The sequence below is a fragment of the Natator depressus genome, chromosome 10, assembly GCF_965152275.1.
Source record: "Natator depressus isolate rNatDep1 chromosome 10, rNatDep2.hap1, whole genome shotgun sequence".
NCBI classification, from domain to species: Eukaryota; Metazoa; Chordata; order Testudines; family Cheloniidae; genus Natator; species Natator depressus.
The window spans coordinates 15,349,901-15,364,432 of record NC_134243.1 but is presented as its reverse complement, the minus strand read 5'-3'; positions in this window follow the sequence as shown (position 1 = coordinate 15,364,432).

The window sequence follows — 14,532 nt, the reverse complement described above, 5'->3', positions numbered from 1 at the left end:
CTGACAACCTTGCAAACCTTCTTCTCATATTGTGTGGATTGTACTTACTGTGAATTGTTATTAACCTCTGTGAGATGTAGCTGCTGAAAAAGGCATCTGAGCTGCAACATTTATATAAATCATATCCAGGATTGAAAATTGATTTGCAGATGGGACCGAAAGCCATTCTCATAGAAACTGTTTTCTGTTCAGCTGTTATTATAAATGAAGAAAACAGAAACAGTGAACTGAAGAAACAGATTGACAGAGCCAGAAGGGTACCCAGAAGTCACCTACTACAGGACAGGCCCAACAAAGAAAGTAACAGAACGCCACTAGCCGTCACCTACAGCCCCCAACTAAAACCTCTCCAGCGCATCAAAGATCTACAAACTATCCTAAAGGACGATTCCTCACTCTCACAGACCTTGGGAGACAGGTCAGTCCTCGGTTACAGACAGTCCCCCAACCTGAAGCAAATACTCAGCAGCAACTACACACCACACAACAAAAACACTAACCCAGGAACCAATCCCTGCAACAAACCCCATTGCCAACTCTGTCAGCATATCTATTCAAGGGACACCATCATAGAACCTAACCACATCGGTCACACCATCAGGGGCTCATTCACCTGCACATCAACCAATATGATTTTTGCCATCATGTGCCAGCAATGCCCCTCTGCTATGTACATTGGCCAAACTGGACAGTCTCTATGCAAAAGAATAAATGGACACAAATCAGACATCAAGAATTGTAACATTCAAAAACCAGTAGGAGAGCAATTCAGTCTCCCTGGATACTCAATAACAGACTTCAAAGTGTCAATTCTTCAACAAAAAAACTTCAGAAACAGACTTCAACGAGAAACTGCAGAACTGGAATTAATTTACAAACTGGACACCATCAAATTCGGCCTGAATCAAGACTGAATCAAGAGTGGATGGGTCACTACAAAAAGTAATTTTCCCTCTCTTGATATTCACCCCTTGGAATTCACCCCTTGAATTCACCCGTTGGAAATGGCCGACGTCCACCTTGATTGCATTGGCCTCGTTAGCACTACAAAAGTAATTTTCCCTCTCTTGGTATTCACCCCTTCTTGTCAACTGTTGAGAATAGGCCACTTCCACCTTAATTGAATTGGGCTCGTTAGCACTGACCTCCCCACTTGGTAAGGCAACTCCCATCTTTTCATGTGCTGTATATTTATACCTGCTTGCTGTATTTTTCACTCCATGCATCTGATGAAGTGGGTTTTAGTGCACGAAAGCTTATGCCCAAATAAATTTGTTAGTCTCTAAGGTGCCACAAGGACTCCTCGTTGTTATTATTATGAAGGCACTATCGATAGCCACTGAGACCAACGACTGATTTATGGACATACTGGGAGTTATAAAACATAAGCCATATATCAGGTTGTCTTTATGATACTGAATCTCTCCACACAGACAGTATAAAGGATTAAACATCTGTTTTATAAAGTTTATTCTGTGGTTCCAGAACAATTGTGAGTGGCTTTGTATTCTTCACAATTCTTCATCTTCTTAGTACAACACTGTGGACCAAACCCTGATTTTTCTGGTTATATTCTATTGCATTGCATACTGCTTTCCCCTGCAACATGTAGTTGATATTTATCAATATTTCCAGCAGTTTTAACCCAACTTTTATTATTTCTCTCTGTATCAGATTTTGAAGGACTAAGTAACTTTACTGAATTTTCAGTGCATCAGTCTTTGAGATGACTTATTATCAAGTTTCAAATTTATTTGGATTATTGTTTACAAAAAGGGTACAAAAGGAGCTTCTCCACAATTGAATATTGGTACGTATGACCCATTGAGAGATCAATTCAAATACTTGCACATGTGCCTGGTACTTCAATTAACTATGTATTTTGTGGGCTTAAATATGTAAACTCCATTCTGATCTCACTTATGCTGGTGTAAAAGAACTCCATGGAGTTACACTGGTATAAAGAGATCAGAATTAGCCATAAAAAGAGCAGTTTTGGTCAGTGTCTAACAACATCTGCTGCTTAATATAGAACAAGAAAAACCTTAAATGTCTGGTGGATATAAAAACTGGAAAATAGAGGAAATGAAGTGTTTACGAAGACAGTAAAGATGATCTGGGGGTAGAGATAACTATTTATTTGAAGGGATTTTTTGCTTTGCTCACAGTTTCTTATTTATATGCTGCGTATACTCACTATATGATTTTCAAATACCAATAGCTTTGCTAAGTGTCATTTCTATTGTAATTTTTATGTACCTATCATAGTCACTAGAAACACTTACAGAATTGAAAGGACACTGTGAGGGCAATTTTGCCCACAAATGTAGATTTTATAGAATGAAGTTTTTATGAAACCTAAGAACATTACAGAAAAATGTCTGCACAAAATCTAAAACAATCCCAGTGGCAAGTTTTTAAGAGCAAAACAAATAAACATTCTCCTTCAGGCCTGCAACCCAAACACTTGCAGCAATGTGCTAGGGCAGGAAAGTGAAAATTACTATAAACAGAGGTGGAACTGACTAGTTAGTATCATTGTCCAACAGGAGAGAAATGCAAAAAGTAAGTGGCATGAACAATGACAAGTAAATTTCGAAGACTCTTAAGTGATTCGGATGTTTGAGCATCCAAATACCTTAGGTGTCTTTGAAAATCCTGGTTTAGATGTACAAATTCTTTCCAATTGGAAAACATTAGGTGTCATTTCTCCACCATCTAAGGACTCCCCTGAGCCAAGGAATCCTCAGCTAGCTGAATCAATCAGCTTTACGGTCTGTTTGCACTGCCAAAGTGGTGAAAAGGGTCATAGAAGGGGTCAGTATCTGGATGAACTCTGAGGCATATTATTATAAATTCCTTTATAACTGTCCCCTGTAAAAGTGGGGAATCGCCTCTTTTCTTCCATGGGTAACTGGAAAAGATCAGCCTAGCAATGCAACACAACAGCTCCTGAGAAACTGGTTCGCAGCACTGAAAACAAAACTGAAAGCTAACAAGTCACAGGCTGGCAGGAAGTGATTTCATCCAAAGGCTCTGAAATTTCTGCCTTCTATGGTATTAAGAAAAATACAGAGAGAGAGGTCCAAGAGCAATTAGAGAGGGAGGCTGAGAGGATATGACTCACCTTCAAGTCTTTGTTGAAATCTCTATTTTCCTACCATTTCAGGCTTCAGGGAAAGCTAGATTCTAGAAAAGGCCTACCAACGGTAGGGGCAAAAATGGGTTTGGGACATTTTCATTCTTTGTGATGCACAAAGAAGGCCTGAAAGGGGTTTATAAAGGAATTGGGGTTTTGGTTGTTTTGTTCCTAAAGAAATGTCAGAAATGTCAAGTCTTTTCTTACTACTTTTTGCTAGAGGACTCCTTGGAGGATAAGAGAAATGAGGTGGGAGTTTTCTCAGTGATCAGTGGAAACTGTTTGTATCTTTAAAAAAAGGGAGAGCTTGTCTCCTAAGTATTTGTCAGGAATTTGAGATACATCAGTGTGTACAAAAACAAACATGTAAAGCATAGGGTGAGGCGGTGTTCTTTTTACTCACACTGAGGGTATGTCTACACTACGAAATTAGGTCGAATTTATAGAAGTCGGTTTTTTAGAAATCGGTTTTATATATTCGAGTGTCTGTGTCCCCACAGAAAATGCTCTAAGTGCATTAAGTGCATTAACTCGGCGGAGTGCTTCCACAGTACCGAGGCTAGAGTCGACTTCCGGAGTGTTGCACTGTGGGTAGCTATCCCACAGTTCCCGCAGTCTCCGCTGCCCATTGGAATTCTGGGTTGAGATCCCAATGCCTGATGGGGCTAAAACATTGTCGCGGGTGGTTCTGGGTACATATCGTCAGGCCCCCGTTCCCTCCCTCCCTCCGTGAAAGCAATGGCAGACAATCGTTTTGCGCTTTTTTTCCTGAGTTACCTGTGCAGACACCATACCACGGCAAGCATGGAGCCCGCTCGGGCAACCGTCACCATATGTCTCCTGGGTGCTGGCAGACGTGGTACTGCATTGCTACACAGCAGCATCAACCCATTGCCTTGTGGCAGCAGACGGTACAGTACGACTGGTAGCCGTCATTGTCATGTCCGAGGTGCTCCTGGCCACGTCGGCCAGGAGCGCCTGGGCAGACATGGGCGCAGGGACTAAATTTGGAGTGACTTGACCAGGTCATTCTCTTTAGTCCTGCAGTCGGTCCTATTGAACCGTCTTATGGTGAGCAGGCAGGCGATACGGATTGCTAGCAGTCCTACTGTACCATCTTCTGCCAGGCAGGCAAGAGATGAGGATGGCTAGCAGTCCTACTGCACCATCTTCTGCCGAGCAGCCATGAGATGTGGTGGCTTGCAGTCCTTCTGCACCGTCTGCTGCCAGCCAAAGATGTAAAAGATAGATGGAGTGGATCAAAACAAGAAATAGACCAGATTTGTTTTGTACTCATTTGCTTCCCCCCATCCCCCGTCTAGGGGACTCATTCCTCTAGGTCACACTGCAGACACTCACAGAGAAGGTGCAGCGAGGTAAATCTAGCCATGTATCAATCAGAGGCCAGACCAACCTGCTTATTCCAATAAGAACAATTACTTAGGTGCACCATTTCTTATTGGAACCCTCCGTGAAGTCCTGCCTGAAATACTCCTTGATGTAAAGCCACCCCCTTTGTTGATTTTAATTCCCTGTAAGCCAACCCTGTAAGCCATGTCGTCAGTTGCCCCTCCCTCCGTCAGAGCAATGGCAGACAATCGTTCCGCGCCTTTTTTCTGTGCGAACGCCATACCAAGGCAAGCATGGAGGCCGCTCAGCTCACTTTGGCAATTAGGAGCACATTAAACACCACACACATTATCCAGCAGTATATGCAGCACCAGAACCTGGCAGAGCGATACCGGGCGAGGAGGCGACATCAGCGCGGTCACGTGAGTGATCAGGACATGGACACAGATTTCTCTGAAAGCATGGGCCCTGTCAATGCATGCATCATGGTGCTAATAGGGCAGGTTCATGCGGTGGAATGCCGATTCTGGGCTCGGGAAACAAGCACAGCCTGGTGGGACCGCACAGTGTTGCAGGTCTGGGACAATTCCCAGTGGCTGCGAAACTTTCGCATGCGTAAGGGCACTTTCATGGAACTTTGTGACTTGCTTTCCCCTGCCCTGAAGCGCATGAATACCAAGATGAGAGCAGCCCTCACAGTTGAGAAGCGAGTGGCGATAGCCCTGTGGAAGCTTGCAACGCCAGACAGCTACCGGTCAGTCGGGAATCAATTTGGAGTGGGCAAATCTACTGTGGGGGCTGCTGTGTTGCAAGTAGCCCACACAATCAAAGATCTGCTGATATCAAGGGTAGTGACGCTGGGAAATGTGCATGTCATAGTGGATGGCTTTTCTGCAATGGGATTCCCTAACTGTGGTGGGGCCATAGACGGAACCCATATCCCTATCTTGGCACCGGAGCACCAAGCCGCCGAGTACATAAACCGCAAGGGGTACTTTTCAATAGTGCTGCAAGCTCTGGTGGATCACAAGGGACGTTTCACCAACATCAACGTGGGATGGCCGGGAAAGGTACATGACGCTCGCATCTTCAGGAACTCTGGTCTGTTTCAAAAGCTGCAGGAAGGGACTTTATTCCCAGACCAGAAAATAACCGTTGGGGATGTTGAAATGCCTATAGTTATCCTTGGGGACCCAGCCTACCCCTTAATGCCATGGCTCATGAAGCTGTACACAGGCAGCCTGGACAGTAGTCAGGAGCTGTTCAACTACAGGCTGAGCAAGTGCAGAATGGTGGTAGAATGTGCATTTGGATGTTTAAAGGCGCGCTGGCGCAGTTTACTGACTCGCTTAGACCTCAGCGAAACCAATATTCCCACTGTTATTACTGCTTGCTGTGTGCTCCACAATATCTGTGAGAGTAAGGGGGAGACATTTATGGTGGGGTGGGAGGTTGAGGCAAATCGCCTGGCTGCTGGTTACGCGCAGCCAGACACCAGGGCGGTTAGAAGAGCACAGGAGGGCGCGGTATGCATCAGAGAAGCTTTGAAAACCAGTTTCATGACTGGCCAGGCTACGGTGTGAAAGTTCTGTTTGTTTCTCCTTGATGAAGCCCCCCACCCCTTGGTTCACTCTACTTCCCTGTAAGCTAACCACCCTCCCCTCCTCCCTTCGATCACCGCTTGCAGAGGCAATAAAGTAATTGTTGCTTCACATTCATGCATTCTTTATTCATTCATCACACAAATAGGGGGATGACTACCAAGGTAGCCCAGGAGGGGTGGTGGAGGAGGGAAGGAAAATGCCACACAGCACTTTAAAAGTTTACAACTTTAAAATTTATTGAATGCCAGCCTTCTGTTTTTTGGCAATCCTCTGTGGTGGAGTGGCTGGTTGGCCGGAGGCTCCCCCACCGCGTTCTTGGGTGTCTGGGTGTGGAGGCTATGGAACCTGGGGAGGAGGGCAGTTGGTTACACAAGGGCTGTAGTGGCAGTCTGTGCTCCAGCTGCCTTTGCTGCAGCTCAACCATACACGGGAGCATACTGGTTTGATCCTCCAGCAGCCTCAGCATTGAATCCTGCCTCCTCTCATCACGCTGCCGCCACATTTGAGCTTCAGCCCTGTCTTCAGCCCGCCACTTACTCTCTTCAGCCCGCCACCTCTCCTCCCAGTCATTTAGTGCTTTCCTGCACTCTGACATTATTTGCCTCCACGCATTCGTCTGTGCTCTGTCAGTGTGGGAGGACAGCATGAGCTCAGAGAATATTTCATCACGAGTGCGTTTTTTTTTCTTTCTAATCTTCACGAGCTTCTGGGAAGGAGAAGATCCTGTGATCATTGAAACACATGCAGCTGGTGGAGAAAAAAAAAGGGACAGCGGTATTTAAAAAGACACATTTTATAAAACAGTGGCTACACTCTTTCTGGGTAAACCTTGCTGTTAACATTACATACATAGCACATGTGCTTTCGTTACAAGGTCGCATTTTGCCTCCCCCCACCGCGTGGCTACCCCCTCAACCCTCCCCCTCCCCGTGGCTAACAGCGGGGAACATTTCTGTTCAGCCACAGGCAAACAGCCCAGCAGGAACGGGCACCTCTGAGTGTCCCCTGAAGAAAAGCACCCTATTTCAACCAGGTGACCATGAATGATATCTCACGCTCCTGAGGATAACACAGAGAGATAAAGAACGGATGTTGTTTGAACGCCAGCAAACATACACTGCAATGCTTTGTTGTACAATGATTCCCGAGTACGTGTTACTGGCCTGGAGCAGTAAAGTGTCCTACCATGGAGGACGCAATAAGGCTGCCCTCCCCAGAAACCTTTTGCAAAGGCTTTGGGAGTACATCCAGGAGAGCTGTGAATGCCAGGGCAAATTAATCCTTTCACATGCTTGCTTTTAAACCATGTATAGTATTTTAAAAGGTACGCTCACCGGAGGTCCCTTCTCCGCCTGCCGGGTCCAGGAGGCAGCCTTGGGTGGGTTCGGGGGGTACTGGCTCCAGGTCCAGGGTGAGAAACAGTTCCTGGCTGTCGGGAAAACCGGTTTCTCCGCTTGCTTGCTGTGAGCTATCTACAACCTCATCATCATCATCATCTTCTTCGTCCCCAAAACCTGCTTCCGTGTTGCCTCCATCTCCATTGAAGGAGTCAAACAACACGGCTGGGGTAGTGGTGGCTGAACCCCCTAAAATGGCATGCAGCTCATCATAGAAGCGGCATGTTTGGGGCTCTGACCCGGAGCAGCTGTTCGCCTCTCTGGTTTTCTGGTAGGCTTGCCTCAGCTCCTTAAGTTTCACGCGGCACTGCTTCGGGTCCCTGTTATGGCCTCTGTCCTTCATGCCCTGGGAGATTTTGACAAAGGTTTTGGCATTTCGAAAACTGGAACGGAGTTCTGATAGCATGGATTCCTCTCCCCATACAGCAATCAGATCCCGTACCTCCCGTTCAGTCCATGCTGGAGCTCTTTTCCGATTCTGGGATTCCATCATGGTCACCTCTGCTGATGAGCTCTGCCTGGTCACCTGCAGCTTGCCACGCTGGCCAAACAGGAAATGAGATTCAAAAGTTCGCGGTTCTTTTCCTGTCTACCTGGCCAGTGCATCTGAGTTGAGAGTGCTGTCCAGAGCGGTCACAATGGAGCTCTCTGGGATAGCTCCCGGAGGCCAATACCGTCGAATTGTGTCCACAGTACCCCAAATTCGACCCGGCAAGGCCGATTTAAGCACTAATCCACTTGTCAGGGGTGGAGTAAGGAAATCGATTTTAAGAGCCCTTTAAGTCAAAATAAAGGGCTTCATCGTGTGGACGGGTGCAGGTTTACATCGATTTAACGCTGCTAAATTCGACCTAACGTCCTAGTGTAGACCAGGGCTGAGTAATGCCTTATTGCACAAGGAGTCTTATCAACTTCAATGAGATTACTCATGCTGTTCGGTTCTGTTTGCTGTGAGCAAGAGGGTCACAATCTGCCCCAAGTAGTCCAAATAAAATTTCTTCCCCTTTGTATTTGCTCAGATTTCCATCTCTTGTCATTTGTGAGGTCATGATCCCACTTGCTCTCCAGTCACCCACAGAGTCCAATAAAATAGGATAGACAAGAGCTGGCGTGTGTAATAGGATAAAAAAGCAGGAAAGAGACTTACAAACAAAAAACATTTGCAAGCCTTCTCTATGCATGCTAATGACTTAGTAAAGAGAGGTGTAAATTCAATTATTTTTAATTGCAAGCCACTTTCAAGCTGAACTGGAATACTCACCGTAAACCTGAATTGGGCAGAATCCATCTGCCTTGCTCTCATCTTCTAGTCAGGGTGGGGGGTGTCAGGGTCTTATGTGTGCATGAAATGCTTTAGGGAGAAGTCTGCATATAGAAGAGCCTCCCAGTTTGGATCATCACTCAGCAGACACAAGGAGTGTCTGGCTGACTCTCCTAGGACTAAATTCTGGTCCCATGGGGGTCCGTTTAGCTCCGTTTAGAAAAAAAGTGCAGATGAAAAAGGGAACAGTGCTGCAGAAAATGTTTGCCAAAAATGGGCCCAGAAAAGTCATTCCCTCCCCCTTTTGCAGTTTACTTTTGCCTTGCTAGGCTTAGAGCTCCTCTTGTTTGTTTCATCTATGTGAGGCTTCGCATGTCAGACCGTCTGACCATATCCACTGTTTCCTGCAGGACTGCTTATCCTTCAGGAACACAAGCTTTACAGGCAAACTTCCCTGCCCTTGGGTAAAAATATGAACAGTACAACTGTCCTCTGTTCTAAACTGATCCCTTAGGGGTTTTGTGGGGATTCATTCATATTGCAAAGTGCTATATAAAGATGAAGTATTATTTATATCCCCTGAGTGTCATTCCTTGAGGTCCGTTGGAGGGTGTGGAACTTCTACACTTGTACAGTACTCAGGAATTATGCTGTCCCCCTAACTCCTAGACCAATCCAACTCTCATTAAAGTCAGTGGAGAGACTCCCATTGTCTTTGATGGGAACGGGATGGTGCCTTTGTGGAGTAAAAGTTCACGGAGCATTCTCTTTGTTTTTCTTACAGTCTTGGATTTTGAAACCATGTCTTCAGACACGATCACATCCACATGATGCTAGTGTGCAGTATTGCCCAAGAAGCTCACATGATAAGCCAGTGGCAGAGTTTCCTCTTGCTTGTTACAAATGATAAGTTTCGAAGTGAAACTAAATCAACAATATTGAGTGTGGTGCCTTTGTGTAACTTATCTCTGGTTTGTAGCCAGCTAACACATGCACTGGCTCACCCTTCACCTGCTCCTCCAAGACACAGTATAACGTTAAAGTTAGGAGCAAGCGAATCCCCTATGAAGACTCTTAGGGTATGTCTCCACTGCCAACCCTCCCTCCCCCCGCAAAACATGGCAGCGAGTCTCTGAGCCTCTCAACTGACTCGGGCTTGTGGGACTCATACTATGGAGGTAAAAAGAGCAGTGAAGATGTTCCCACTGCAGCTGGAGCCCAGGCTCTGAAACCCAGTGAGGAGGGTGGGTCTCAGAGCCAGGCTCCAGCTGTGTGTTTTGTTTTGTTTTTACAGTGTAGACGTACATACCCTTATTTACAGCCTGGTGCCTAATGCAGAGCACTGCCTTGCTCCATTGCTGTTGTTTCAGTGTGGCAGCTTTCACTCAACATGGAGGCATCCCTACCCGTCCCTACCCATTTTGGTGCCCTATGCAGCCCCCCACGGGGGGCGGGAGGGGCTGTGTGGGGCCCCAGGCCTCCGTGGGGTGGGGGCTGGCCACTTCCTGCAGGAAGTGGAGCGACCTGGCCCCAGCCTGCTCTGCTCCCCTGGCTCACAGCCTTGGGGGGCCGGGGGGAATCGCCCCGCAGCACTTGCTGGCTGCGTGGCTGGGAGCCAGGGGAGCAGAGTGGGCTGGGGCCAGGTCGCTCTACTTACTACTTCTGGTGAGTGCAGGAAGCCCAACCCCTGCTGCAGTCCTCAGGAGAAGGGCTGGCTGGAGTGGGGGCAGGGCTGGGGCGGAGCAGGGGTGGGGGCTTTGGGGAAGGGGTGGAGTGGGGGCGGGGCTGGGGCGGAGCAGGGGTGGGAGCCATGGGGTAGGGGCTGGAGCAGCACGCAGCTGCGTTGGACCGCCCTGCATGGAGGCAAGGAGAGGAAAATTCTGTAGAAATAAACAGCTAGATGCTAGACCCATCGGAAGGTTTTACATGGTTACATTTTAGTATAGGGCTTGTTTGCATCACATAATCACTTCTAAAGAGCCTACATAACCAGTGTCTAGGGCAGCTGTGGCAATGCTGTGTATCCCCTGAGCATTGGCATGATTCTGAACCTCAGTCAGAGCCTGTAGATTCTCTGCAGGGAGAGACTGAAGTGCCATCTCATGGGTGCATACCGTACACATCTGGTCAGAAGGCAGTAACGATCATCACTGGGTTTTAACAGAGCTAGAATCTATAAGGAAAATGATTTTATCAAGTAGCATTAATAATACTCATCATTTATATGGTGTTTGCAGTCTGTGAGGTACTTTATTATTAGCACCATTTTACAGATGGGGGAAAATGGGGCAGAGAATGTACAGGATTTGTCCAAGGCCACTGAGGGAAGGAGCATCTGCACCAGGATTAGAACTCAGGGAGCTGAAGTTTCCTAGCCTTTGCTCATGGAGCGGGATTGTTATTTAACTGTTTTCCTTCCTGACACCTGTCTTGCTGTTTCCCCTGCTCTTCAGCTCACTCACTTGGGAAGGTGACTCAGACCTCGTCTAGGCTTGAGATTTGCCCTGCTTTTAGCTAGCATGGGGCCAGATGTCACGGTCAGCACTGATCTTCCCCTCCGGGGCAGGTGGAGGGAGGATCTTGGAAAGTTGAGAGTAACCCCTAGTGTAGTAACCCCTGGCCAATATTTGCACAGGAGAAGCTTACCCCAGTAGAAGTAATGGTGGTGCCTATCTACACTAGGGGTTGCAGGAACACTCAAAGCTGTAATTGGGGGGAAATGCCTCGCCAAGGCTTGAATCATATGGGGTTCACTTTAAGGCAGTTTTTAAAGTCTCTCCCTCATGATGGACTTTGCTAGGTGCCTTTCACAATTAGGACATTTAAAATCTTTTTCATCATGCGCTGGGCATCTTTCTCATGTAAATTTTCCAGGTTGAGACAGAGCCCCTGTTGCAATTTAATAGCTCCAAGAAAAATGATTTCACTGAGGATGAAAATATCCCCTCAACATTCCGGCAAGCCCTATCTAGTAAGTTTCCCTTCCCTCTTGTGTCTTTTCCAAGCCCTCCTCAGTTTCAACTCTTTAGAAGGAAGTCTTCTCCGTGCCACGTGACATTCATTTTAAGGAAGTGCCCTTGTTCCCGATGAGAAAGGATTATGCTGTGTTCCTGTTTCAGCAAGGCTTTTAAAGTTTCACATAGCATGTACACATACACACATGAGCAAAATCCTTCATCACCAAGAGCAGGAAGGAGCCTGTAAACGTTGCTGCAGAATCACTGCTGAATTCCTCCTAATGAGGCTTGCAGGTCTGGAGGAAGAGGGGAAAAAAAGGCAGGCACACCCGCATGCTTCCCTCCCTCCCTCCCCTGGTCTTAGACTGGAACTCAGGATATCTGGCCTCCATTCCCAGGTGTGTCAAAGGCTTCCTGTTTGATTTTGCACAAGTCACTTAATGTCTTCGCTTTTTAGTTTTCCCAGCTATAAAATGGGGTAATCCTTCCCTACCTCACAGGAGTGTTGTAAGGATAGGTCCTTAAATGTCTGGGAGAACTTAGCTACTGCTGTGATGGGAGCCATCTAGGTATCTGGACTGATGGAAACATTCCCAGACATGTATCTAACAGAAATTGATAGTGATTGATACATTCAGGGGGTGGGGAGGGACAACAGTCAAGAATTTAGATTTCAAAAATAACTACTAGTACTCAAAGCACCAAGAAATCACTGATTCAGGTTACTGTACTGGGGAAAGCAAGCAACTCCGTATTTGCTTCCCCCCTACTTTCCTTATTCTCTTCATAGATTTTTTTCAGCAGCTCATAGATTTTCATAGCTTTTAAGGACAGAAAGCTTTGTTTCCTTAGAACAAAGGTCATCTAGTCTGACCTCCTATGTAACCCAGGCTATTAAATTTCACTCAGTTACAAATAATCGGGCTCAGTATAGGCGTGTTTGTCTAAAGCAGATCTTCCAAAAAAGGCATCCACTCTTGATCTGAAGACACCAAGAGACAGAGAGTCCATCACTTCCCTTTGTACTTCGTTCCAGTGGTTAATCACTCTCACTTTTAAAAATTTGTGTCTAACTTGATTTTTGTCTGGCTTCAGCTTCCAGCTATTTGTTCTTGTTTTGCTTTTCTCTGTTAGATTAAAAAACCCTTTCATACCCAGTATTTTCTCTGTGAAGGTAATCAAAGCACCTCAGTCTTCTTTTTGATAAACTGAACAGATCAAACTCTTTAGCTCTCACTGTAAGGCCTTTATCTCTGGTCTTCAGTCATTTTTTGGCTCTTTTCTATACCCTCTAGATTTTTCAACATCCTTTTAAAACTATGGACACCAGAACTTGACACAGTATTCCAGTACTGGTCTCAGCAATCCCAAATACAGAGGTAAAATGATCTCCTACACCTCACTACTCATTTTCTTTTAGACCTTATGTCTTTTCTTCACTTACACAGTATTTCCTTAGAACAAATTTGCTATAATTGTTCATCTTTAGAAAATGTTTCCATTCATTCCCTATGCCCACAAATCTCTCTTTTTTTTTTTCTATCTGGACTCTTATGGTACTTCTCCCAATGCACGGATTTAAGCATGTGCATAAGTCTTTGGAGGATAAGGGCTTTATTTCATTTCTGATTTAGGGTGACCAGATGCCTGATTTTATAGGGACAGTCCTGATTTTTGGGTCTTTTTCTTACATAGGCTCCTATTACCCCCCACCCCCGTCCCGATTTTTCACATTTTCTGTCTGGTCACCCTATTTCTGGTTTGGTCTTGCCGCCTTTCTCCCCATCCTGCCATGAGATCTGTACAGACACTTACACCTGCTTGGAGTCCAGCTGAAGTGATTAGGGTTCTGCATGAGTCTGTCCAAGTGGATCCAATTGCAGGATGGGGGTGGGTGGGTGGTCTTTGTCCTCTCTCCCTTCCATTCCAATTCCCCGAGTCTTCTTGATTTAAAGAGACTTGAGCCTGGGTCCTGCTCTCCCTCCAGCTCAGCGTGAGATGAGAACCTTGGCTCGGATCAACTGGATAAGGAATATAAAGTGATGGTTTTCATTCTTCATTATGTTTTGGCAGATGCAAGCTGTCAGTTTGCAACAGGGGCAGGATCTCAGTTGGGGTTTGTTTGAGATTTTTTTAAATGGTGTCTCAGGAAAACACACACACAAAATCCTACATCACCATAAAAACAAACAAACACCCCCCCCCAACCCAAAACCCCTAGCTTTGAAAAAGAATCCACAGCCGGACAGTCTCCCTTCGTCCTGGGGTTAGCTTTTCAGTCTGCAGTGGTTTGGTTGGTGTGTTTCTGTTACGGGGTGAGGATTCATTTGCTGGATGTGCTATTTTATGTCATGGCCTGTGTGCTCTTAAACCTGGCGCCAGGTGCCTGAGTGACTGCACCAAAGGCCACCCAATCCCTTCAGCCCGACCGTGCTCTGGGGGACAGGGACAGTGTCCCCCAGTTTGTCCCTACAGCACTGAGCACCTGCAATAGAAGGGATAATATTGATATCTGCCCAGTGAACGAAGCCCCCCCATTACAAAATCCGCCAGCTGCTTTGTCTCTGCCCACCCTGACTGACACGACGCTGACCCCAAAGGTCTCCATGCAAACGCCCCCGTCTTCCTTCCCCTCAGGAGGCTGAGCCCCGCCTCCCACCCCCTGCTGTGGACCCAGCCTGGCCGCACGCGCGCAGCGGCCCGGGGCCGAACAGGTGGGTGCCGCGCGCGCGGGCGCGCGGGCGGCTCCTTTAAGGGCGGGTTTCCTGCGGCGGCCAGAGAGTCACCGCTGATCGCTGGCGAAGGAGGAGGGGGGCGGGGGGGT